Source organism: Globicephala melas, chromosome 3, assembly GCF_963455315.2.
Source record: "Globicephala melas chromosome 3, mGloMel1.2, whole genome shotgun sequence".
Lineage (NCBI taxonomy): Eukaryota > Metazoa > Chordata > Mammalia > Artiodactyla > Delphinidae > Globicephala > Globicephala melas.
The window spans coordinates 32,302,209-32,326,208 of record NC_083316.1 but is presented as its reverse complement, the minus strand read 5'-3'; the positions used below and the strand labels follow the sequence as shown (position 1 = coordinate 32,326,208).

The window sequence follows — 24,000 nt, the reverse complement described above, 5'->3', positions numbered from 1 at the left end:
GCAGGACACTGAATTACTGCCAGAGTAATATCAGAGCCCTAGAGATATAAAAACACACTTCAAGTCCAATCAGAGTTCTCCACTGTTGACTCTTAAGATATCTGTGTGAAATGACAGCTGTCCACTTCAAGCTGTATGTGTGAGCCCACTGCTCACAAATGCACTGTTTTCATCCAAAACCTTCTCTTGAAACTACAGGTTATGGCAGATGAAATCATTTTCTTCCTCTGGCTTCTTAGACAAATCCCTTCCATTTGGTGGGGTAGAGCAAACATAAGTCAACATTTCTTGATAAGAGTCTTTCGATTAAAAAAAAAAAGATGTGGGTGGTCATTTCTGAGAAAGTGTTACATAGTGAGGTTAAAAGAGAGACTCATTTTTTTTTCTGCAAATTGTCAAAGCCTCTGTTTGCCTGAAATCTGCTGTCATTTTTCCAGCTACTTAGCTTTTGGAAGGGAAACCAACCCTCTGTACTTCTGGATCTTAAAAATAAAGCACTATGTCCTAAAATGTACCAAAATTAAAGTTCTCTGCACAGAAACTAACACACCACTGTAAAGCAATTATACTCCAATAAAGATGTTAAAAAAATAATAAAACAAAACACAGAATGTGGTATAAAATAAATAAATAAATAAATTTCTCTGCACAAATGTTATAAATACAGTCCCAAGACTAAATTTTATATACCTCTTGTCATTCACACAAAGTCATTTTTTTAAAATAATAGCAAATCACCTCAGAGGAATATTGAAAACTGTCAGCACCACCCTCCTCACCTCTACCTCCCCAGGTATGAGGGGATGAGACAGGTGGCAGAAAGAGTAAAGATCAAAAGAGGTAGTATTCTCATCGTTGACAGGTTTTACTGCTCTGCACGCCTGGCTCCAGGGCTGTCCCAAGCCTGACCTACTTGAGATCAGGGACTGTCACTCACACTGAGCTGTCCCAAATTACGTGGTTTTGCAGTCGGATCTAGGCTGGGACCACAAAATACATACCTGGTGTCCCATGAGCCTGATTTGAACCCCCAGTTTCCAGAGGTAAAATGCAAATGCACTGTGTGTTACTTACTCAAAAAAATCAATAACCCCTTCCCATCCAAGTCACAATTTAGTTGTTTTCACACTTAGTACACACTGTCTAAGACTTAAAAAAAAAAAAAGAAGGAAACATAGACATACTTTTCACAAGAATAATTTCATAACTCTTAGAAATCAACAAAGCTTCTGGGGATGTTTTACAAGTGTTCATGGTTTTAAAATACGGAGAAGATGAATCCCCAGCTTGTTAAGGTCCACTAAGATACGCTATGGAGTGCCTTCTACTGCTGAGTACTGTATGCCACTATTTTCAAACATTTTATTTCTCATATTTCAGATTTTTCTTAGAAGTATAGGAAACACTATAGAAATCACTGCAGATAAAGTCATGTTATGTGTCTACCCAGGGATGCCCATACTGTGGGAGAAGCCAGTATATAATCTCTCTGTTTATATCAAGTATATAGCTTAATTAGTTAGGTTATATAGGCGTGCATGTTTTTGTTTATATCAATTTCATAGAGAGTATTGTCTTTATATCTGTATATACAGGATTGTATTTCATACATAAATACAGTATGTTTTACATATACACACAGATTACCCACCAATTTAAATTGGTGCACTTAAGTGCACCCACATCTGCCGTGAAAGAGACACGAATTCCTTTAAAGGGGGCAATCACACGTGCAACTGTAGCGACAGCAGATCTGAGCTAGCATCCACTGCTTCTTGCCAGGAAAGTCAGGAGTAGAGGCAGCCCTTTGTTCAAAGGGCCCTACCGGGTTAGGATGACTTGGGACGCCACATCACTGGAAGCGGCAACGCAGAGAAGGAATTTGTGAGATGAAGGTCGCTGGGTCCCACCCCTTTCCTGCGGAGTTTCCCTTTCCTGTCCTTAAGCGCACCCTCCCCTGTCCCTTGTCCCCAGCCCCGCGAGTCTGGGCTCCGGACGGCGCCCTGACTCCTTCCTCCTCCCCTTCGCTGGGCTCCGGGCGATCGCCGCGCGCTGGTGGGGCTCCCAGTCCACGGGAGCCGGCTCCTCTGCGCGGCCCCAGCTCGAGTTAATAAACAGTTAAGTTTGGAAGACTCAGCAGACACGTTGAGGGGGAGTTACCCAGCCCAGGCAGCAAAAACATCCCGGCGCATTCCTGGGGAGTCCTCAGCTGCCAGCATCTGATTAGAACCATATCTCGCCGGGAGTGGCCCGCGGCTCCGAGGCTCCCGGGCCGGCGGCTATTTAAGCGCGGCCGCCGTGTCGGCTGCGCGGTAGCCAGGAGGCTCGGGCACCACCGGGAAGTCATGCTCGCATCGCGGAGGCGCTAGCTAGCCTGTGAGTAGCTTTCCGATCCTTCCTCCCTTTGGCTCCATTTTTGGCGACCTCTTTCCCTCCTTTGCTTCCCTCCCGCTCCGCCTTGGGATGCAGACCTGGGACTGCTGGGGCATCTTAGAAAGGAGACGGTGTGCTTGGGCAAAAGGCGGTTTTGTGGCCTGACATCCGAGGAATGCTCCCACGAAATGCGTTTATCTTTGGGGTCGGAATCCAGATGTCCAACTAGTGACATTTAACAAGCGCCTCGTGTGTGTGTGTGTGTGTGTGTGTGTGTGTGTGTGTGTGTGTGTGTGTGTGTGTGTGCTTGTTTAAAAGCTCTGTGGGCAGCCCGGATCGGACGCTGGTGTGGCTGCTGACCGCCTAATTAACTCCTCCAAGGGGGGTTATTTTTGCCGTGTGACAAAGGCTGGGGACCTGGTTTGTGCCCGCGAGAAGCTTTTTTCCGGTGACTGACAACGTATGGCATCAAAATGTGAACTTTGTCTTACACCCGATTCTTAAGAAAGTATCTGCCCAAGAGGCTGAACAAACTTGTTTGAAATACTCTGAGGGTTTAAGTGGTGTCTGCCTGCTTGTTGTAATCTGGAAAGATTAAGTAAGAATTTTGGAAAAGGGGGGAAAAAAAGAATGGTTGACTGGAGCCCCAGTCAACATAGCGGGTTTCATAAGCCTAGAGCTGACTCTGTTATTTGTTTCTGTCGTCCTTTCCTCTTGACTTAATTCTTAGCCTGGAATTCAGGTCCGCAGTCAATTTTAGAAGGGAGCCCTCTGAGTCCAAAGGGAAATCGAACTGGATTAAAAACACTTAAAGAATCTGGATGTTATCTGCACCCCATCCTTTCCCCTCCTCCCCCCACCTTATCCTCTTTCTTTTTAGTTTGTGTTTGGAAGGAAGAGAGGCACTCTGTAAAACGAGAAGAGCCGAAATAAGCTTCCAGACACATGCAAAGACTTAACAATTACGGAGGGGCGACTTCATGAATAGTAAATGTTGTTATTGCACTATAAAGTGACTTAATGAAAAAATTTCTGGCCCTAATCAGGCAAAGCAGGGCAAGGGGGGAGAGGGAGGTAAGACAGAGCTAACTCAAACAGAAGGAATGGCTGAGGAAAGAAGGCAGCTGCAGAAATGCCCTCCAGAGGTCCGATAAGGCTCTTGGAATGGCTTTGATGGGGTATGTCATTGATCTTCCTGCGGGCTTGAGGTTTGCTGCCCACACAGGAGCATCTACTGGCTGTTGGGGCAGGAGGGACTAGCTGGGAATGGGGGAGCCTGACAGCTACCAAATGGCTTGCCTCCATGCTCTGCGACACCTCCATCTGGCTTCTGAAACCAGCAGCCAGACCTTGATGAGGCTACTCTTCTCTGGGCGTGGTGCCTGCCCCCTACGCCCCCAGGTTCTGTCTCTCCCTCCTTGAGGGGAGATAGGCCTCTATGATACTGCAAGAAGGTTTATTGTCATGAGAATTCAGAAGTATTTGTCCTTCATCTTTGGGGAAGGATCCTTTTGGTTGAAGTGCTACGTATGTGCTAATAAACAATGGTATACCTAATGCAATGTGCAATCTTGTTGAGAAAGCACAAAGGAGGCCTAGTGGTTTTTTCCAATGTGTATTTCTGGAAGAGATTACTTCTAAATCCCTAGCCAGTATCCTCCTAAGGCAGACTGGATTCTTTTTCTTGTTGGTGATGACTAACTTCCCTTCCCCTTCCCTTCCCACTCCCAACTCTCTCCCTTCTTATCCAAATGGATGCCCTAGCAACCAGTTCTTCTTAAGCTCTACCCTCCTCCATTTTAAAGTAGATGGTAGGAGAACGTCTTCCAACTTTGAGCTGTGACACATAGGTAGTCGCCATTCTGGTGATCTTGGACACAGCTGATCTTCTCCTGAGGATGTGAGAGAGGAAGGGAGCCACAGCGCTTGTTCAAAGCCTTGCCTCACTGTTAAGGACAGAATCCAGGGTCTGCATTTCCCTCAAGACTTTTTATAGTTGGAGATTCAACTAAAAGTCCAAATTCCTGTGCAATCAGCCTTATGTCTTGCCTTGCCCAAAAGGTTGAATGGATTTCAGCCACCTTGTTTGGGTTGAAGGGAATTGCTTTCAAGACACTTGTTGGCATGAAGGAAGGTGGTACGGGGACCCCTGGAAGCTGCTGACCAGCTGGTTGGGGTGATATTATTGGCCTGCTTGGCCATGCCTTCCATTACCTGCAGACTTAGAGAGCAGGAAGACGGAAGCCTTGGTCACGGCTCGTGGTCAGCAGGAGGCTTTGTGGAGACTTGGGCTGTTGGTGGTACAGCCAGTATGGGCTGCTTCACTTCTCTTTCTACCCTCATATGTCTGTAAGCCTACACTTGCTACCATGATACTTTTCACCTGGGTAGTTTTGAAGTTTCCATGTGTTTCCCTTCCTCAGTCTCTAGTGACTTGAGGATTTAATTAATGCTTTTCTTAAAGACAAACCTAGGATGCTGAAATACTTGAGAAGGCTGCCAAAGACAGAGCTCCAGGGTGTTAAGTTGCCCTAAGGGGAAGCAGAAGATGCCTCCCCAGGTGGAAAGCCTTGAAACTGGACCAGTTAGGGAGGTTTTGGTATTTGACCAAACGCATGAGGCTGTCTACACTCCAAGCAGAACCAGAATGAGAACTCGACTCGAAATATGAAACACCTGAGGAACAGGATGTGGTATTTGAAAATTCTCTGGCGCTGCTGTGTAATTCTAAAGTTGAAGCCGTGCCACTGGATCGCACAGAGGTTGGCCAAAATCACATTTAGCCGAAATAGCTGTAACCTCAGATCTATGTATTTAAGGGTAACCTAACTCATGGTAATGTTTCCTGACTGGATTAATCCTGTGACTCAAAAGGAAAGCAGGCCATCGAGCCCCCTCCTATAAAGAGTACGCTGATTTCTGGTGAGGGGAACACATGACGCTGCGTGTGGACACCAAGGGCTGGCACACAGGCCATTTCCACCTCACACCTTGCTTGGCTGTGAGTGTGGGCTCTGGGGCCCCATGGCCTGAGTTCAAATCCCAGGGACAGCACTGCTGCTCATGTGACCTTGAGCAAATTGCATCATTTCTCTGACCTTAAGCTTCCTTATCTGGAGAGAATAATAATACCTACCCCCAGGTTTGTTGGGAAGACTGTTAATCCGGTATGCTTAGAATAGTTTACTCCGATGTTTTGTTTTCATGTTGCCCCCTGAACCACTGAATTATGTATCTTTGTGAAAACTAAATGCAGAACGGGGAATGTCTTTGTCAAAGTTGGACACCGCCTGTCTACCTGAAAAATGTTAATCACTTAAGCACTTAGTATTAACAAAGCCAGGGAGTTTGCTGTGCTTAACACTAAACCGCCTGGGAGTTACTCTCTGTTCTCTGCCTGGAGCCTGCAGTTTGCTTTGGTCAAGCTGACCTCCTCTGGTCTCATTTAAGTCTTTCCCCCCACCCCCTACCCCCAGACCCCCTACAGAGAAGGAGCAATCCTTCTGCCTGAAGTCAGCATTATAGCAGAAGGAAGTGGGAAGGGAGAGGACCACGGGAACTAAACTGAGGGACTAGGCTAGAAATAAAAAGTCTTCTGAGTACACAGGGCCCCATGCTGTCCTTGCCCACGTAGCTGGGCAGGTTGCCACCGTTACTCCCCTTCCCGAATCTTTCTCCTACCTTGGAAGGAAGCCTGTCACTCTAGGGTAAGCAGAATCTGAACAAACTGCTTCCTGGTCTAAAAATGGAAGTTACTTTTTTTTAATTAAGTGAGGTAGAATCTCCTCTCTACCTACCTCATCCTTCTCTTCTAAAGTTATTTTCAACCAAAACTATAATCCAAATTGTCCAGCTCTTGCTAATTCTTACATCATCATGACACAAACATTATGGCTTATGAAATTTCAGGAACATAAAAGCTGTTGGCTCAATACAGAGCAAGCCAGTTAATGTTTTTCTGCTGCTGTAACTTATAACTTAGCCCCTAAGCTAGCTAGAGGCAAGTGACCTTTAACTCCTTTAAACTAGTAAGAGTTCTTTCTGAGTGAACAGAGCAGGCTGAGTGAGCGTTCAGGGCAGGGGAGCTACGGTGAGGCAGAATGCATTGGGGTTGTCACTTATATTTTTAGGTAACCATGGAGCTGGTAGGTTAGGAAGTAAGAATACTGGAAAAGCTGGGTTTGAAATGTTCTCCAACCTGGAAGAGATTTGGGTGAGGAATTTACAGTTTAATGTTTTCTCTGGGTAAAACGCTACCCTATTTCTCCCTAGCAATGTGACACAAAGTGTTATTCTGAAACAGACTTAGAACTTTATGTAACCGATGAGCTGTGTAAGTTCTCATTTAACAGTCAGATTCATTCAAGAACTTTATGTAACCGATGAGCTGTGTAAGTTCTCATTTAACAGTCAGATTCATTCATTCTTTCAAGATTGGACACGTAGTTAGCTAGAGTGTATTGTTCACAGCTAGAAAGAACTCATCTCAGACTAGCTTTCAGAGTACGGTCTCCGGACCAGCTACATCAGCATCCTTGGGAACTTGTTTGAAATGCAGATTCTGGGTTCCCATGCCACATCCACTAAAGCAGATGTGAGCAGTAGGGCCCGTCCAGCTGTATCTCAGCAAGCCCTTCACGTGATCTAAGAGTAACTTTCAGATTTCACTTGTTCAGTGGAAAGCATAACAAAGTAACTGAATTCCTACAGTCATGGAAATAATAAAGCATTTAAACATCGCTCAGTTTAACTGAGTCTGAGAAAGATGAAAAAGCACAAACCTTGACATTCTTCCTGCTATCTCACATAACTGCTTTCTTGATTCTAGGAAAACCGATCTACTCCTTAGTTTTATATTGTCAGTTCGCTTCCAAATCCTTTTCCCCTTTGGGGTTTTTAAAAAACATAATTAATCTCCGTTTATTAGAAGACTGTCCCAGTTGCTTCTTTTTAAAAAGATTTCCGTAAACTACATCATTACTCTTGAACCAGATGGTTCTCTCTAACCTATAAAACTTTTTATTTTATTTTTTCATGCCTTGCCCAGAGTGCAGATGTAGGCCTTGCCATCATGGTAAATGAATCTGCTGCACTTAGTTTTTATAGCGCTTTATGGTTTATGAAGTACTATGCCATTCTCCCATTTGACTTTCACTTTAAATCACTTAAGGTAGAAAAGATATCTCCATTTCTTAACTCCAGTATGATCAATAGATATCAGCCTGCCCAAGGTCATACCATTAAGTGGTAGAGCCAGGATTCAAGCGTGAATCTTTATGATTCAAATCTTGATAGTTGTCAAAATATTTAGTAAACACCTGTCACATGAAGTATGTTGCTAGGCTAGCAACGGAAGAACTCCCGGTGAATAGAAGTCTAGAAGGAAGTCTAGAAGAAATTCTATTTTACGTGAAGTAAAGAATGTAGGCTCTACTCCTGCAGTGGAATGACAGCACTGCCATTTCTTAGTCCCTGACCCTTAGTCACCTCACCCTCCTTGCAAAACAGTCCTAAGAATGACCAGTGTTCATCAGAGACGGGTGTTTAGCAGAGATCGCGCCTTAGACTGAAAGATACAAGGGTGTGATCTAGAAGGAGAGAATTGGAACTCTGGCTTTGAAGAGGCAGCATAGGTTAGTGGTTAAGAGCTTGGGCTTTGAACTACAAATGACGGTGTCCACAACTCAGCTTTGCTATTGAAGGCGAGGGATATAACAACTGAGCTTCATTTTCTCCGTCAATAGAACGAGTTGCCTCCAAACTAAAATTAAAGGAGGAGCCATGAAAAAAAAAAAAAAAAACAACTTCCTCAGAGCCGCTGCTTCAGAAGTGCACCTGCTCTAGGACTATAATTCTCAATGAAATAACTAAATTGATATTGGAAAATGGTCTTGTTCTCATTGTTTGTGGTCTTTTGGCAAGCTAAAATCTAGAGATGAACACCTTCAGGCTGAAAATGAGACCATCTTTCTTACCTACCATGAAACTATTAAATGTGAAGTTCGAGCAGGAAAATGTGGCCATGCTTCCTAAACAAGTACAGGCACACAGATGTTAATTCTTAAGGTACCACTTAAACCTCCTCTGGGCAGGACAGTCGAGTCCTCCTGAGGTCTAGAATTAATCCATGCCCAAGTAACTGGCAAGTTAAAAATATCTTCACTCATGTATCCGTGTTGGGTACAGCTGCCTTCCTGTTCTAAACATTTCACCCAAAGGATCTCACTTAGTTTTCATATTTGAAGTTTCCCACGAAGGGACCAAGAGCTGTTCTAATCTTCTATAATATGTAACGCGATGCTAACGTGTTTTTTTGTTACCATTTAAGGCAGCAGAAATAAGCCAAATGTGTCCGGCTATTTGTCAGAGGGCTCTCATAGTCCTATGAAGAATGCCGAACCAGTCTGGGTTTGGGCACAATGTTAACCCAGATGAGAAACATGTAACTTACTTGTAGATCAGAAGTTGGAATGGTACACACAGTAGGTGCTCAAACCTCCCTAAAAGGAAAATACCAGCTCTGCTTCACTACATCAGCATTGGGTGGTGGTCGTGTTATTTTTTGTTTTTGTTTTGGGATTTCTTTTTTTACCCTTTGCTTCTGAAGTCAGATATCTTAAATAAAATCCCAGTTCTGAAGTAGAAAACAAATAGAACAGGCTCTTCCATCCATAGCTGGTTGACGATAAGGAGATTTAATATGGATTTCTGCCTGGACCAAGATTCAACTACAGCTAAGGCTTTTCAGAAGAATTCGTGTACTTGAATTGAAATGATAGTTTTATTCAATGTCCAGCCTGTCTTCTGAAGGATATCTTGAGGCATAGATGTTTGCTCGGCTGCCTGATAACTTGTTCTTGGGGTTTCTGATTTGTCCAGGTGATCTAAAGTTTTCATTGGTTGTAATTGAAAGTTGGCTGAAAGCATTTACCTAACACCTGCTAGGGAACACGTAAGCGTGAACAGTTGCTGCCTACCTGAAATTCAGAGAAAATGACAACCGCTCAACTAACGTATGGTTTTATTATAATTAAGTGGTACAGAGTGGTACAGAAAGAAAAGGACGCAGGTGTGATGATGGATTTGGCTTTCAAAGGAATGGTGGAAGTCAAATCAGCAAAGGTAGGAAGAAAAATGCATTCTAGGCAGAAGCTCATAAGTACATCATGCAGATGTATGCCCAAAGAATACTGATTGGCCAGTCTGGCCAAGAGAAAGTACAGGTGGTAGAGAGGTAAGGGGTGATATCATTTGGAAAGGAGAGATGGACTGCACTGAGCTTTGGATGTCAGGGCAAGGACTTAGATCTTTATCTGCGAAGCGGTAGATCTCTTTATTAAATCCGGAAAACAAAATGCTGACTCAGATCAATTAACCTGGCTGTATTGGCAGGAGGAGTTTGAGTAGCGATTGCTTAGCAGTTGAAGAAAGACCTGTTCTTTCATGGAAAATCAGCAAGGTAAAGAAAAGATCTCAATAGTAAGGAACAAATTGCAACTGTGTATTACCTCTAATGTTTTAAGTGCACTCCTTCTACCAGACTGCATGGGGGCTAGAAAAGTAGGGTAGATGATTCCCTGACCTCAGAATTTCATTGAGTTAAGGGAAGAGTTCCACAGGAATCAGAAGACAACAATAGGTCAAGTGTAGAGAAATGGTAGGGCCGGTGAGAGGTAAGTGAAGACCTAAGACAACACATCTTGAGTGAACTTTGAATGACAGATAGGAATTTAAGTAGGTGAAGGCAGTAAGTATTACAGGCTAGGGAGGTAACAAGAGAAGGCACTGTGTACTTGTGTGTGCACGCACATGTGCGTGTGTGTGTGTGTGTGTGTGTGTGTGTGTGTGTGTGTTCAGGGTAAATGGAAGAGATCAGCTTCTCCAGGGAACAGGTGGCTATGTATATATCTACTGTGCATTCTAAATATACAAGGCTTTGCATCTCAGATTGACGTAAATAGAGGAATTGAACACTGATGCCTGATTAATACAAAATCAGGAAGACCCTGAGGTCTGAGAGGGCGCCACTACAAGAATTCAGCCATGAAAGTGGGTCAGAGACAACTAGAGGCTCTTACAACTTAGATTCTCATTGGATCCTTTTGAGAAGATGGAAGGGAGAATTAATCCCACAAAGAGCTTTTTTTACTTCAAGTATTCTAAATATGAAATACCTGTGCTGTGTGTATAAAAAATATAACACTGTACTAAGAGTTGGCTAATTGTCAGGAACAAGGTACGTGACACAAGATAGTATAGCTCTTTTGGAAGCAGGAACTCGTCGGAATGGCGATGAAGCAAGACTGGGGAGGAATCCCGGAACTAAGTAAAAAAAATTTTTTTTGGTGGAGAGGGAGGAGAGGTATGGAAATAAAGGGTAATTATGGAAAATAGAGGGTCGAAAGTTTGCCAGATTCAGTAGATACGTGAACAGTCTAAGATAAAATCTTAGCTTCATTCTAAGCTACAGACGATACTGTTGTGGATCTTTTAGGTATATCCATGAACAAAAGAAAATCTGTACTTCAGTTTCCAGATAGTGTGTAGAGATAGAAATCTTCAGCTTTGTATACAAGAAGTCTTTAACAGAAACAATGGATGCAACTGTGCTCTGTTTTAGGATCCAAATTCTTATATTTCATGCAGCCAACACTTGTTGAGCGCCTTACTATTTGGGGTGATAATAAAGTCCATGTTCTTGATGAAGGCTAACCTTAACCAATTGTTACCTAATATTCTCTTGCTGATCCTCTCGTAAACTAGGTAGTGCTCCTTAAATAACTAAAGCCACTAGTAGAGACCCATGGTTACGTTTTCAAAATATTGCTTCATTTAAATCCACAGTTCAGTAGTTTGGCCTGATCTGAAAGTGACCCTGTTGTACTCTTAGAAAAATCTGGTAATTAAGAGTGCCACAGAACATGTTTGGTTCTAGAATATAGAGGTTTGTGTCATCTCTGAATTGCTTGTACTCCTGAAGTGACAAAACTGATGCCAAGTGAGCATATGTTTCTTTCCTGTGTTTATGAAAAGAGTGTTGATTCAGAACTCTGGATTTTAAGATAACTTTGCAGGAAACATCACTGACATTCCTTCATAACCTAGCATATCACAAGATTTTTTCCTCCCACTGGCTCTGTCACACAGATGGTCTTCCAGATTGCCATATTATTATAGGAGATTCCCAAATATTTAATGTAAATATCTCCCATCTAATTAATGTTTTAAGTAAATGTCATCATTTTAAAACTGTCTATTGAAGAGGGTAATTAAACCCTTAAGACAAAATTTTCATCTTTCCGTGGTTGATATTAATAAGAAAACAATATATAGAATTCCTTGAAGTAGTCTAATTTTGCCTTCTCTTGTAAACGTTATTAATGGCAGTGAAACTTTCTACCCTAATCAGAAACATTTCCTCTGAAATACTTAGTAGCAGTTGTAACTATTACTTGCTTATTCTCTCTCCCCTGTTTATACTGTAAGCCCCTTGAGAGTAGAGACCATATCTATTTTTGTCACTGTATATACAGCATAATACAGTGCTTGGAACACAGTAGGTATTTGGTAAACACTAACCAGATCGCCAGGTTAATGAGTGACTCAAGCGACTCTCATCTGCAGCATTAATTGGAATTTATTGTAAAGGGAGCAAAACAGAGAACTTCAGCTTGCCTTATCTGTTGGTATAAGCAAAATAGTTTTGAGTCTTTTTTTGACTTTAAGGTTATTTATAATGAGCAGTACCCCTAGGTTCCTCTAGTTTATATCTGCTCAGGGCCTGAGAAAAGCCAACAAGCTGTTACTGAAATTCTCCACATGGTGTTGTCAAGCCTTTGGTTTAACTTCTGCCACTGGAGTATTCATCATGGCTCATACATCTATCTAACCCAATAGATATTATCACAAGGGCCAATAATAATCATAGTGGCGAATAGTTTTCAACCTCATATTTCATCAGGTTGTCCAAGGACAACTTCTTATTCTCCTCCTGTTTTCTCCTTTTAAGAGCATCTACCAAACTATTTACTAAAGAACTAATAAAAATTGAGAAAATAGATGAAACCTTTGGCTCAGTACTGAATAATTAAGGTTATCCCTTTGACTTAACACAATTTCTGCTCAGATCAAAGAAAGCTGCTTTTTTAAATTTGTATGTGCAGCTGTACTGAACATACAAATTAGGTTCTTTAATTCTTAACTTAGGTTGCCAACTTGTTCCTATCTACACAGACCCCATTGGATCCAAGAAAACCAGTCTGGAAATAGGCAATAGACCGTACTCTGATCAACTTTGAAAATGCTAGCATAAGAGTTTTTTCAAACCCCAGTGAGTAATTGATTCAAAACGTACTGTTCATTTGTTTTAATGTATCAGGAGCTTTTCTCAACAATTTTGGACAAGTAAACATTTAACGAAGTCTAAGATGACAGTGTGGAAAGCTTTCTGTGAGCAGCGTTCTGCGCGCTTGCAGAGATGTTCAAGTTCAATTTGTAGGTTCTCTTAGCTTTTGAGTTTAATCTCATGTGACTGATACTAGAGTAGCTTTATGATTCTGTCTTTAGCCCAAGTCAGACTACAGATTTGCCTACATTTTAAATATTGCTATCTGACAAATTAGTACATCCCTAAGGAATTTAATTTTAAAAATGCGGAAAGGCACACGTCACCCTAATATCACTATTCTAAATGTATAAGAAGCAGAAATCTGTCTCTCACCCTACTGCCACCCTTCTTGACCAGCATTTCTTTGCGACTCCTCCTTCTAGTCTTTCAACAGTTATATGGAGAAACATATATACAATGGGAAAATGCTATCTGTTCTGCTTTAAGCAAGGAGCTACAATGACATGACTACTTTAGTCAATAGCTCCCTTTTACAAGTTCCTTTAGTCGCTCACATTTCAAATATCATTATACTTACGTAAGGTTTTATAAAACTGACATTATGGGAATTCTTTTTCTAGGGTCTTAGAATGAAAGTTATAAGACATAATGGCCTTTGATTTTTTTTTTTTTAAGCCACCTTTAGGACATGTTGTTTATTTGAAGTTTGAGGGTCACCAAGCATCATAGTTCGGCAAGATGGGATAACCTTGAATCTGACATTTGAGATTGTTAGACCTTAACCTTTCAGTTAAAAGGCTTTGTTTCCAAAAGATTAACCAAGTAATTAAATGAAAGAAACCGGCAGTTTTGAATCACTCAAAATGGCAAGTTCATGCAACTATCATACTACAAAGCTATCTGACTCTTTGATACCACGGCTCCACACACAGATTTGTCACCACCCCGACCTCTACACCATTGCTCAAAACCTCAAAGTCTTCTCAGCACCGTCTAGACAAAATAGAGTTCTGTTAACCCACCCTAATCCAGTCTGACCTACTTTTCAACCTTTTCCCATCATATAACCCAGCACGGGTTTGGTATTCTAGTCAAGATTACATAAATATCCTTTTCCCATTGCTATCAATTCCTCTTTCCCAAAAGTATTTTCTGGCTAACACCCATTCCACCTATCTGAAGAACTAGATTAATTCTCTCTTTTGCCTGTATTGTTCTAAAACAAAGACATTAAAAGCATAGATATTAGACCCATGTGACTTTCAGGGGGTTGATTAACTTCCGTACTTCAGCTTCTACTCTTGTCAGAAAGGGATGAAGATAAATTTAACTTTTAAAACGTTGGTATTCCTTCTGTGTTTCTTAAAAAACTATTTTTTTTGAATTTCATTTAATTTATTTTTTTATACAGCAGGTTCTTATTAGTTATCCATTTTATACGTATTTGTGTATATATGTCAATCCCAATCTCCCAATTCATCCCACCACCCCCCTAAAAAAACTATTAAAGCCATCCCCAACCCTGAACTCCCAACCCGCTTTACTCTGCTCTTTTTCCAGAGCATCTGTCACCTTCTGAAAGACTATAATCCATTTAAGGCTTTCCCCTGCTAGAGTGTAAACCCTATAAGGGAATAGATCTTTGTTTTGCTCACTGGCATATCCCAAGCGCTAGAAGAGTGCCTGGCACATAGTAGGGATGTAGATTTATGACATGAATTGACTTGTTGGCACTGACCCCTGGCGTTCAGGAGCTAACTTTGTTTCCAGTCTCTAAATCGTAATGGCTTTGAGCAGGGATCCGTCACCAAACCCCATATGCTCTCAACAACATATGAAACAAAGCTGCCTGTATTTGAAGGCCTTTCTGATTTTCTGTTAGCATGGCTTCAGAGCAAACTCTGGGGTAGCCAATGATTTACCATCTGTAGAGTCACACTGACTGAGCACAGTGTGAGACAGATGACATGCTCTTAAAAGTCAACAGGGGTGGGGACTTCCCTGGCGGCGCAGTGGTTAAGAATCCACCTGCCAGTGCAGGGGACACGGGTTCGAGCTCTGGTCCGGGAAGATCCCACATGCCGCGGAGCAACTAAGCCCGTGCGCCTCAACTACTGAGCCTGCGCTCTAGAGCCCGTGAACCACAACTGCTGAGCCCGCATGCCACAACTACTGAAACCCATGTGCCTAGAGCCCGTGCTCCACAACAACAGAAGCCACCACAAAAAGAAGCCCGTGCACCGCAACTAAGAGCAGACCCAGCTCTCCGCAACTAGAGAAAGCCCGCGCACAGCAATGAAGACCCCATGCAGCCAATAAATAAATAAATAAATAAATTTATTTAAAAAAAAAAAAGGAGAGTCAACCGAGGTGGCATTTGACTCTTAAGGGATTTCTTAGGTGGAGGTGCAAATGTAGAATGAAATTTCAGTTAGAGAACCTCAACGCTGGAGAGAATGACCCTGAGAAAGAAATTTTATTCACATCCTACTTGTGATAATTAGTCCTGAAAGTAAAACTTTGCTTACCTTAGAGAGACTGAGAAAGCATGTTAGTGTTGTTTCTCTCAGTGTTTTCTTTGGTGGAACTCATTGTCTACACACATCTATAGTTTAAGGATCACATTCTGTTTTTTAAAGACATTACAACTATGTTACAAACCATTATATATAAAATAGATAAACAACAAGGTCCTACTGTAGAGCACAGGGAACTATATTCAATATCCTGTAATCATCCACACTGGAAGAGAAGAACAAAACATTAAAACTATAAACATATTCCTAACTTCAAGTTTTACTGCAGTAGAAGGCATCGTTGGGTTATAGCAAAGCTTGATCATTACTTTTTTAAGGATTTGTCTTAACCTCCTGGTCCATAATATTGAGTCTTTTTAATAAAGATTGGATTAGGAACTTAATAGTGGCTTTCAAAGACTTGTCTTTGCACAGGACTATAGAGTTCAGCTAAGGAAACAAATGATCTAATTGCATTCTCTGATGCTAAAAATGCCTACATAATAAAACTAGAAAATAGCAGATGCCACTGTGGAGTGAATCTAAATCTTCAAGGACCTACTGAAGTTCCTTTTATTTAATGACCATATATCACAGGGATCGTAAAGAGAAGCTACAAATGAAGGCCTTATCTAATCACTTATATCCATTCATGTTTTCCTCAAGTATTTAAATGTCAATTACTTAGCAGACACAGAATTTTGCAACAGGTCATTAATGGTTCAGAGAACAGATGAGATTGCTCTAAAAGCTAATGAAACCACTTGCTTAAATATTACATTTTTTATGAATCAAGTAAATTTCCTTCACAGTGAATCATTGATGTTGACATTGCTGTGTAGACTAATGAGAAACCTTTTTGTAGTTGAATATAAATATGACATCTCATAATTGGCCAGGAGGTCTCAGTGCAAGCCCAGCAAAGTGGCCGGCAATAAGGAACCATGCCTACTAGTTCATCTCACGCTAAAACTATAGAGCCGTGTGGCACCCCCATGATTTGTCATCTTAAGAAGGCAATGAAACCCAACAGGGATGGTGTACATGCAGCAGGCCTGGGAGAAGGAAGAATTCTCATCTCATCTGCTTATTCTGGGAAAGTCTCCTCATAGTAAGTCACATTTTTGACCAATCGCTTGCCCTAAAGCCAAGCCTTGACCATTGGGTGATACTTGTGACTGTGAGTGCTAGGCAGGTTATAAATAATAACAATATAAAGGGCAAATACTCGACACAATTTCTTTTTTTTTTTAATTTTGTTGAAGTATAGTTGATTTACAATGTTGTGTTAATTTCTTACAGTTTCTAGCCAAAGCTCTGAGAGCTAGAAAACAGACACACTTCACAGGTTTTTAGTGCAACTGTTAGACAATACAGTATTCTCACTATTAACTTAAGTCAAATTCATTTAACGGGGAAGGAGTAGAGGGTTAACCAACATTAGACTCACACTAACAACATCTGCAGCTGGAGATGATTTTGAATAACAAATTTTAAAAGACACAGACATAGATCTAATAAATGAATCTTTACAGTCCCAAAAGCCAGAGAAACTAGATTATCTTAGTATATAAATTTATCATTTCAAATCTGTTAAGCTCTTTGGGAAGTAGCAATTCTTTTGTCTCTATATGAATTGATGGTTTATTTAGTTAAGGCGTTTATTGCCTTTTAAAATACCCAAACTGAGTTGTTTATCAGGCTACCAGTGCAGGTTTATAGGAAACAGCATACTGCATTGAACATTACTTCATGTAAGTATAAAGTTAAGACACTGATTACTTCTTCAATCTTGCAAAATAATATCTAGGTCAAAAGTAAAAAAAAAAAAAATTATGCTGGACCTGGGGAAGAAAAATCTCATTTTCCTAGGCTCCTCCAAGCCATTGGTTAATGCCACCCGAGGAACTTATCTTTAAAAAAAGAGAAAAACAGTAAATGAAATATTCAAGACTCGAGCCTTTGAAAATGGTGTATAATGACATAACCAGGGCAATTTTCTTAGATACCTTGTTTTTATGCAGCTGGTACAAATTTGATTTTTTCCCCCTTTCTCCCAGCTCTGGAATGATTTTAATATTAGAAGAAATGACTTAAGAAAACAATCCAGTGGAATATATGTGTTAGAAAACCTTCAAAGTCACTCTTTAAATTCCAGAATAAACTTTTCGAAATCTGTACAGATTAAGGTGATACTTGAGATCTTTCCTTGTGTTCTTTGATTATTGCAACTAAGAAAGAAAATCAGTAAGCTGTATCTTCATTTTCTAAGAACTCTTAACTTGGTGCTCTGAAACACCACCTCCATTATTTTAACTTCATTTGTAGAATCACTTAAATGATTGCCAAAGGTGGAATAGAAATTGACTTCCTGAAAGCTTCTTTAGATTAATAATGGTTAATGTTTGGAATCATATAGGGGTGGCTTTTTCCCGAAGGCTTTAGTAGATGCAAGGTTCCCTGAATTACTCTTCCAGACTTGCCAATTGTACACCATGATCCCTAAGGTAGATGTCTAGACATGTTTGTGGAAGGGAGGACCAGTTAATGGTGATGACTTACATGATGGTAACAGGTAAAATTTTGGTTGCATTCTCATGAATTTATGCATAGAGTTCATGAAACAAAACCTGTCTCACCTACTTAGACTTTATAAGGGAAAGTCTGATATTAAGTGGTAGGATTTTTTCTTGTAATTGGAACTTCCTTTGCTCATCTATCTCTGCAGTGAATGAACCATATACAGATATTTCGATAAACTAGAACACTTTGTTACATACATTGTTCAATGTAGTTGCTTCAACTGTGAAGCAATTAAAATCCCAAATCTGTTTCATTTAGCATGAGTTAATGTGCTGCCATATAGAATTTTTCCATCCCTCAGTTTAAAAATGCACTGACTTATCCCCATGTGCTTATTTGGTCCAATTCAGGGGTTCCCAACCCCCAGCCACGGACTTGTACCAGTTTGCAGCCTGTTAGGAACCGGGCCACACAGCAGGAGGTGAGTGGCTGGCAGGCGAGCCACGCTTCATTTGCTGCTGCCCATCGCTCATTACCACCTGAAATGTCTCCCATCCCCCATCCCCCATCCCCCCATCCCCCCAACTCCGTGGAAAAATTGTCTTCCACAAATCCGGTCCCCGGTGCCAAAAAAGGTCAGGGACCACTGCAATACCATTTCCCAAAAAATGAGAGAATAATGATGGCGTGTGAACCTTAGTTCAAGTTCAAGGATGCTTGTGCATTTCCAACACTTTGTCCATCTCACTCTGCAGTAGCTTTTTTTTTTTTTTTTTGGCTGCATGGCATGCAGGATTTTAGTTCTCCAACCAGGGATGGAACCCGTGCCCCCTGCAGCTGGAAGCATGGAGTCTTATCCACTGGACTGCCAGGAAAGTCCCATGCAACAGCTTCTTAGAGTATTTGTGTGCACACAAGTTCAAAGCAGGTGGGCTAGCTATTTCAGACCATTTTTGGAACCTGTCTCCTAAATTTTTAGTACTTGAGTAGAATTAATATATCACCACAAGAAGCAAGAAAACAAGTTGGCAGACTCACCCTTCTCCTTGTCTAACAGAATCTGCAAGTACCTGGGGATTTCTTATCTGTTAACTTATCTAATTTGGCCAGCAACCAAGCAGTAAGCAAATGAGCCTATATGCTTATTTCTTCTGGACGAGTTCCCCTGGCCTTTTAGATAGCATTCTGGAGACTTCTTAACCTTCGGCATGGTAGAGCACTGGTGTCGGGTGGGGGGAGAGGGCTGGTTATCAGGTTCCTGGTTCTCTGTAAACCTGAAATTCAACAAATAAATAGAAAGTCCCTTTTTATTTTTATTATTTTTTAAAATATTTACTTATTTATTTGTTTGGCTGCATTGGGTCTTAGTTGCAGCACACAGGATCTTTGTTGTGGCGCACAGGCTTCTCTCTAGTTTTGGTGCTCTGGGCTCCAGAGCGTGTGGGCTCAGTAGTTGCGGCACGCTGGCTTAGTTGCCTCACGGCATGTGGGATCTTAGTTCCCCGACCAGGGGTCAAACCTGTATCCCTTGCATTGGAAGGTAAATTCTCAACCACTGGCCACCAGGGAAGTCCCCCTTTTTATTTTTAAATGACTCCTTTTTCCTTCATCTTGTTTGAAAACAACCAAATCTTCTCTAAGGGGAATCAGCTAAATCATGAAGATATCCTTTAACTTGTATATTGAATTATGTTTTGGCTTCTGTTTTTCTCTGTGGATTTCACTGTAGTAACTACTAAATTAACCAGGTGATTCAATCTATGGTTTTTATTAGTAGGCTTTTCTCAGAGATTTGCATTTTTTCCTGTTTCTCCTCCTTAGGGCAGTTTACACTAATCACTTTGCAGTAGCGTCTTTCTCAGGCTACAATAAAAGCTCATTTTTAAACGGTTAAAAAAAAATCCTTAAAATGGTAGTTAATATATTCAGCACACAGGTAACAGTAAGTGTTTAAAAAAAAAACCAACCTATTCTTATCTATGGGGTTAGCAGGGCCATTGTCATTCTTGAAGATGAAGCCCAAATGCCCTGTTGGCTGTAGATATCTTGCCCAACTAGAAGAGATTGTGTCAGACGTGGAAACAGGAGCCAGTGGCAAAGTCTCTCATGGAAGGTTAATGCCAACTCTAAGGGTAGATTGAACACGAAAACAAAGGGCATATTCTACTGAAAAGGCCACTCAGAACCAGAGATAACATATTAGAATCAAATAACTTAAACTCATCTTGTGTTGGGTCTACATAGGTATAATAAATTTTTCATGGTTTTGGTCTATGTACAGAAATATAACAAAAAAGAAGTCCTGACTGTCTACACACACTTACTACATACACCTCAGTTTGACTACTCTGTGCAGGTGTTACAAGGCAGCTGGATTCTTCTTCCTTTAAACTCTCCAAAATACAGCACATCTCTGAAACGTGAGTTACAGAAAGATACAGAAACACTCAAGCCACGGCTTTGAAGATTATATGAACGTGGGGCTCTGCCTAGGAACGGAAACCACGTTGGAATTTAACATAATTCAGCCAGGTTATTAAAGAAGAAACTAAATATCAAACAGTGTTTCTTGCACTGGTTTTGGAAAGTTTAAGATGACTTGCCTGCTTTTAAAATGGCCTGATATGGTATATCATAAAATAATCCTACTAGTGTATGTTTGTTTATAGCTTAATGTTTAAAACACAAGTGCCTTATTGTATAGTACAGGAAACTATACTCAGTAATTTGTAATAACCTATAAGGAAAAAGAATCTGAAAGAATCTGAAAGACCATATATATATATATATATATGTATATATATATGAACTGAATCACTGTGCTATATACACCTGAAACTAACACCACATTGTAAATCAACTATACTTCAATAAAAAATAAAGTAAAATAAAAAGAAATGCACACATACATGCATCAGAAGATACGTAGTAGAATATTCGTAGAAGCACTGTTCATCACAGCTCCAAAGTGGATAAAATTTGTGGTGTATTCATACAATGAGATATATGGCAATGATAATGAACAAGATACAACATGGCTGGAACTTCATAAATATTATGTTGAATCAAGTAAACCAGACACAGAAGCAAAACAAATTTTTTAAGTAAATAAATAAGATGCAGGTGCTTCTAAATAACGTGCTTTCTTGAGCTCTTCTAATATCCACGTGGACTTTCAAGATGACTATTGTAATGGCACTCAAGTAGAAAGTGCAACATGTTTAACAGTTAAGATTTACATATGCAAGCATCATAGGTGAAATCACAGAGGGGCTCAAATGAACAAACTCTGTATCCTGAAGTCCATGTGCTAGGTGTTGCTACATGGCTGGGCTGACGTCATTCAGATTATTTCATTTGGGAACGAGAAAGCACAACTTGATACTGTGCATGCTAGGAAACAAACTGCTAAGATTCATTTGTATGATTTATTTAAAAACTAGCTTGGAATTAGGAAGAGGGGTGAGTTTTGGTAGAAGTATGTTAAAGTAACCTGGGAAGGATAGACATGAAAACGATGAAGTATTTGCTGGTCAGCTGGGTAAGTACACGTAGATATGAGGGAAGATTATTGAAGGTAGGAATAGTGTCAGCGTATTGGCCTAGAAATCAAATGTGCAATGACAATCCTTTTCCCTCATTCTGATTCATTGGTATTTTGACTACATTTTCCTGTAAGGGACAAGCATAATATCCACTGTACATTTAGATGCCAAATTCAAAGTAAAAATCATGTGTTTTTGTATCATAATGCTTCTCAAATTATTGCCCCAGAGGCCCTGCGATAGAAAAATTCCAGAGGCTTCCATGTTAGTAGTTTTGGCTTGTTTTTTTTTTTTTAATTTCAAACCCTAAAATATTTCATATAAATTGTTCAATCCTTAGAATACTCTCTTCCCTTGCCTTTAGGATGGGAGGGAAGCAGAATGAAGTATAGTGTTCTACTTTACCATCTAATAGTACAAAATAGAGTTCTTCTAAACTCAGATTTTAAAACTGGTTTATTCCATCCACCCATTCTGGTTATCTATGAACGTTTAGCTTTTCAGAATCTTATTCCTTCCACTTGCTTTTTTGGTATACTTTCTAGTTACTATCGCTTCATAACTAGACCAGACTCGGTGAGGACCCCTTTCTGTCACTGTCAGCATGGTGTTCCCAGCGTTATGACAGCACCAGTGTGAGCTACTGTGCTACCACTAAACCATGATGGGTTTGGCCACTAAAGCAAGTGCTCTGGTGACTGAGGCAGGTGCTACTCTCTCAGGTCCTGCAGTGGTGACTCAGGGTGGGGGGAGAAGTGCTCTGCAGAGTTCCATCATGTCCCCACAGGCCCTCTAGTCACACAGCTCGTTCAATGTGCTCACACATATCACCTACCAGCCAGGGTACTGAGGCCTGCCCAAAGTGCCAACATACCTTCTTGGCTGGGTTCGATGGGAACCCTGACATTTGAGCCCAGGTCTTGAGTCTAGACGTTTTGTCTTCTACTCGTTCCTCAGACATAAGGAGTTTTTCCACCCCTCCCTCCCATCTCTGCCCACACACACCACCCCATGTTGGACCACTTCAATCCACTGGCCATTTCCCAGAAATGTCTTGGCTTGGTATACATATTTACCCACTAGATCGTCAGCCTTTGTCAAGCCTCTCCTACCCCCTCAAAAGCCACACTATCCTTTCCCCCAGAACAATGGATTCCTAATAGCCTTTCCTAGAATTAAAGGGAATCACTCCTAGCTCCTTCCATAGGTGACTTGGTAGCTCACTAATAGAAAGAGAAGCAGCTAATAAGGTAGTTCAAGATGATACTTAATATTATGAACTTCACTCAAGGATGCAGTCATTACCTTACCAATCTCTCTTCACCACATAGCTCCTGAGGGACAAGTGAAAAACGGACAATAGCAACAGATAAGGAACAAATACCACATCGTTAGGGGGATCAGGGCCCAATAACCACCAAATGCAGAGCTCTGGTAAATCTAGGTTGAAGCACACTGCACACTAGACCAGAAATCCCCCATTCTCTTTTCCATGTCAAGTTGCACCCACTACATCACCCTGCCCAGCTCGCTCGAGATATACAGAGCACATGTACCATAGCCTAGTTGAGCCAGTCCAAATGGTCCCTGGTGTCAGGGTTACCACAGCTACCCCAAATGATCCGATGCTAGCAATGTAAAGCAGTGGCACAAACATGATTTGCAAATCTCCAAAGTATCAATGTCACTTCCTTCCCTTTGTAGACGGGAGCTAAAGGATAAAGTTGGATTTCAGTTTTCCTATTCTGTTCAGTCTAAGCTGGAGGAAGTCATACTCAAAAACTGGGGTAGAACGATTAGCTGAGATGTTAAAGTTGAGATGGGTATACTCTCTCATGTCAATTAATCCAACCCCAAGCTTCATGTGTCTGTATTCACAAAAATTCCACACAGCCCAACGACCGCAGAGATATTCCAACAGTACTTTCTCTCTTAGAGTTTGATTAGGTGTAAGGAGGGATTCTAGAATCAGTCTGCTATGCCTTTGTTCATACAAGCATGTTAACTTGTGCCCAGCTTGCCAAGAGGCTAGAGCATACTCTAATTGTGAATCTGCACATTCTACTTTTTCTAACCCTAGTAAAGTGTTCAAAATAACAGTCATGGCACTGAAACAACTAAGTAATGTGACTGCAAAATGGATGGTAAATAATACTTCAGTTAGACTAGTGAGCTATTTTTAGACATTTCTAGTGAATCTGCTGCATTGCCCAGTCTAGAGAATGGGCCTTCATTCAGATAACATTCAGCTCCTTCTTAAAGCCTTAAACTCTCCCAAACACTTTTATTATGATGACTATTCTTTAGGCCCTGTTAGGAGATACTCCTAATAAAAAGTTATTTTAAAAACAAAATGGGTGGAGGTGAATACCAAATTAGGAGAGGTCATAATGAGTCAAGAATAGTGGAAAGGGCTTCCCTGGTGGTGCAGTGGTCGAGAGTCCGCCTGCCGTTGCAGGGGACGCAGGTTCGTGCCCCGGTCTGGGAGGATCCCACATGCCATGGAGCGGCTGGGTCCGTGAGCCATGGCCGCTGAGCCTGCGCGTCCGGAGCCTGTGCTCCGCAACGGGAGAGGCTGCAACAGTGAGAGACCTGCGTACCGCAAAAAAAAAAAAAAAGAATATTGGAAGTTGGAAGTTGCCAACTCAAGAACTCAAACTTCCTATCGTGCTTTAAAAACAACAACAACAAAAAA

The 24,000-nt window shown here is 41.1% G+C and overlaps 1 protein-coding gene across 3 annotated transcripts in view; it reads left to right on the top strand.

Moving 5' to 3' along the window:
* Positions 1–1,813: 1,813 nt before the first annotated feature.
* The window catches only part of DAB2 (DAB adaptor protein 2), a 52,850-nt gene continuing 30,663 nt past the window's right edge, over positions 1,814–24,000 (top strand). For 2 of the 3 annotated variants that reach the window (XM_030882053.3, XM_030882050.3), the window contains exon 1: positions 1,815–2,376. The gene's annotated coding sequence lies outside the window, so the exon portion shown is untranslated. Of the gene's footprint in view, positions 2,377–24,000 lie in introns of all 3 variants that reach the window. The other variant, XM_030882056.3, reaches the window with a different exon arrangement.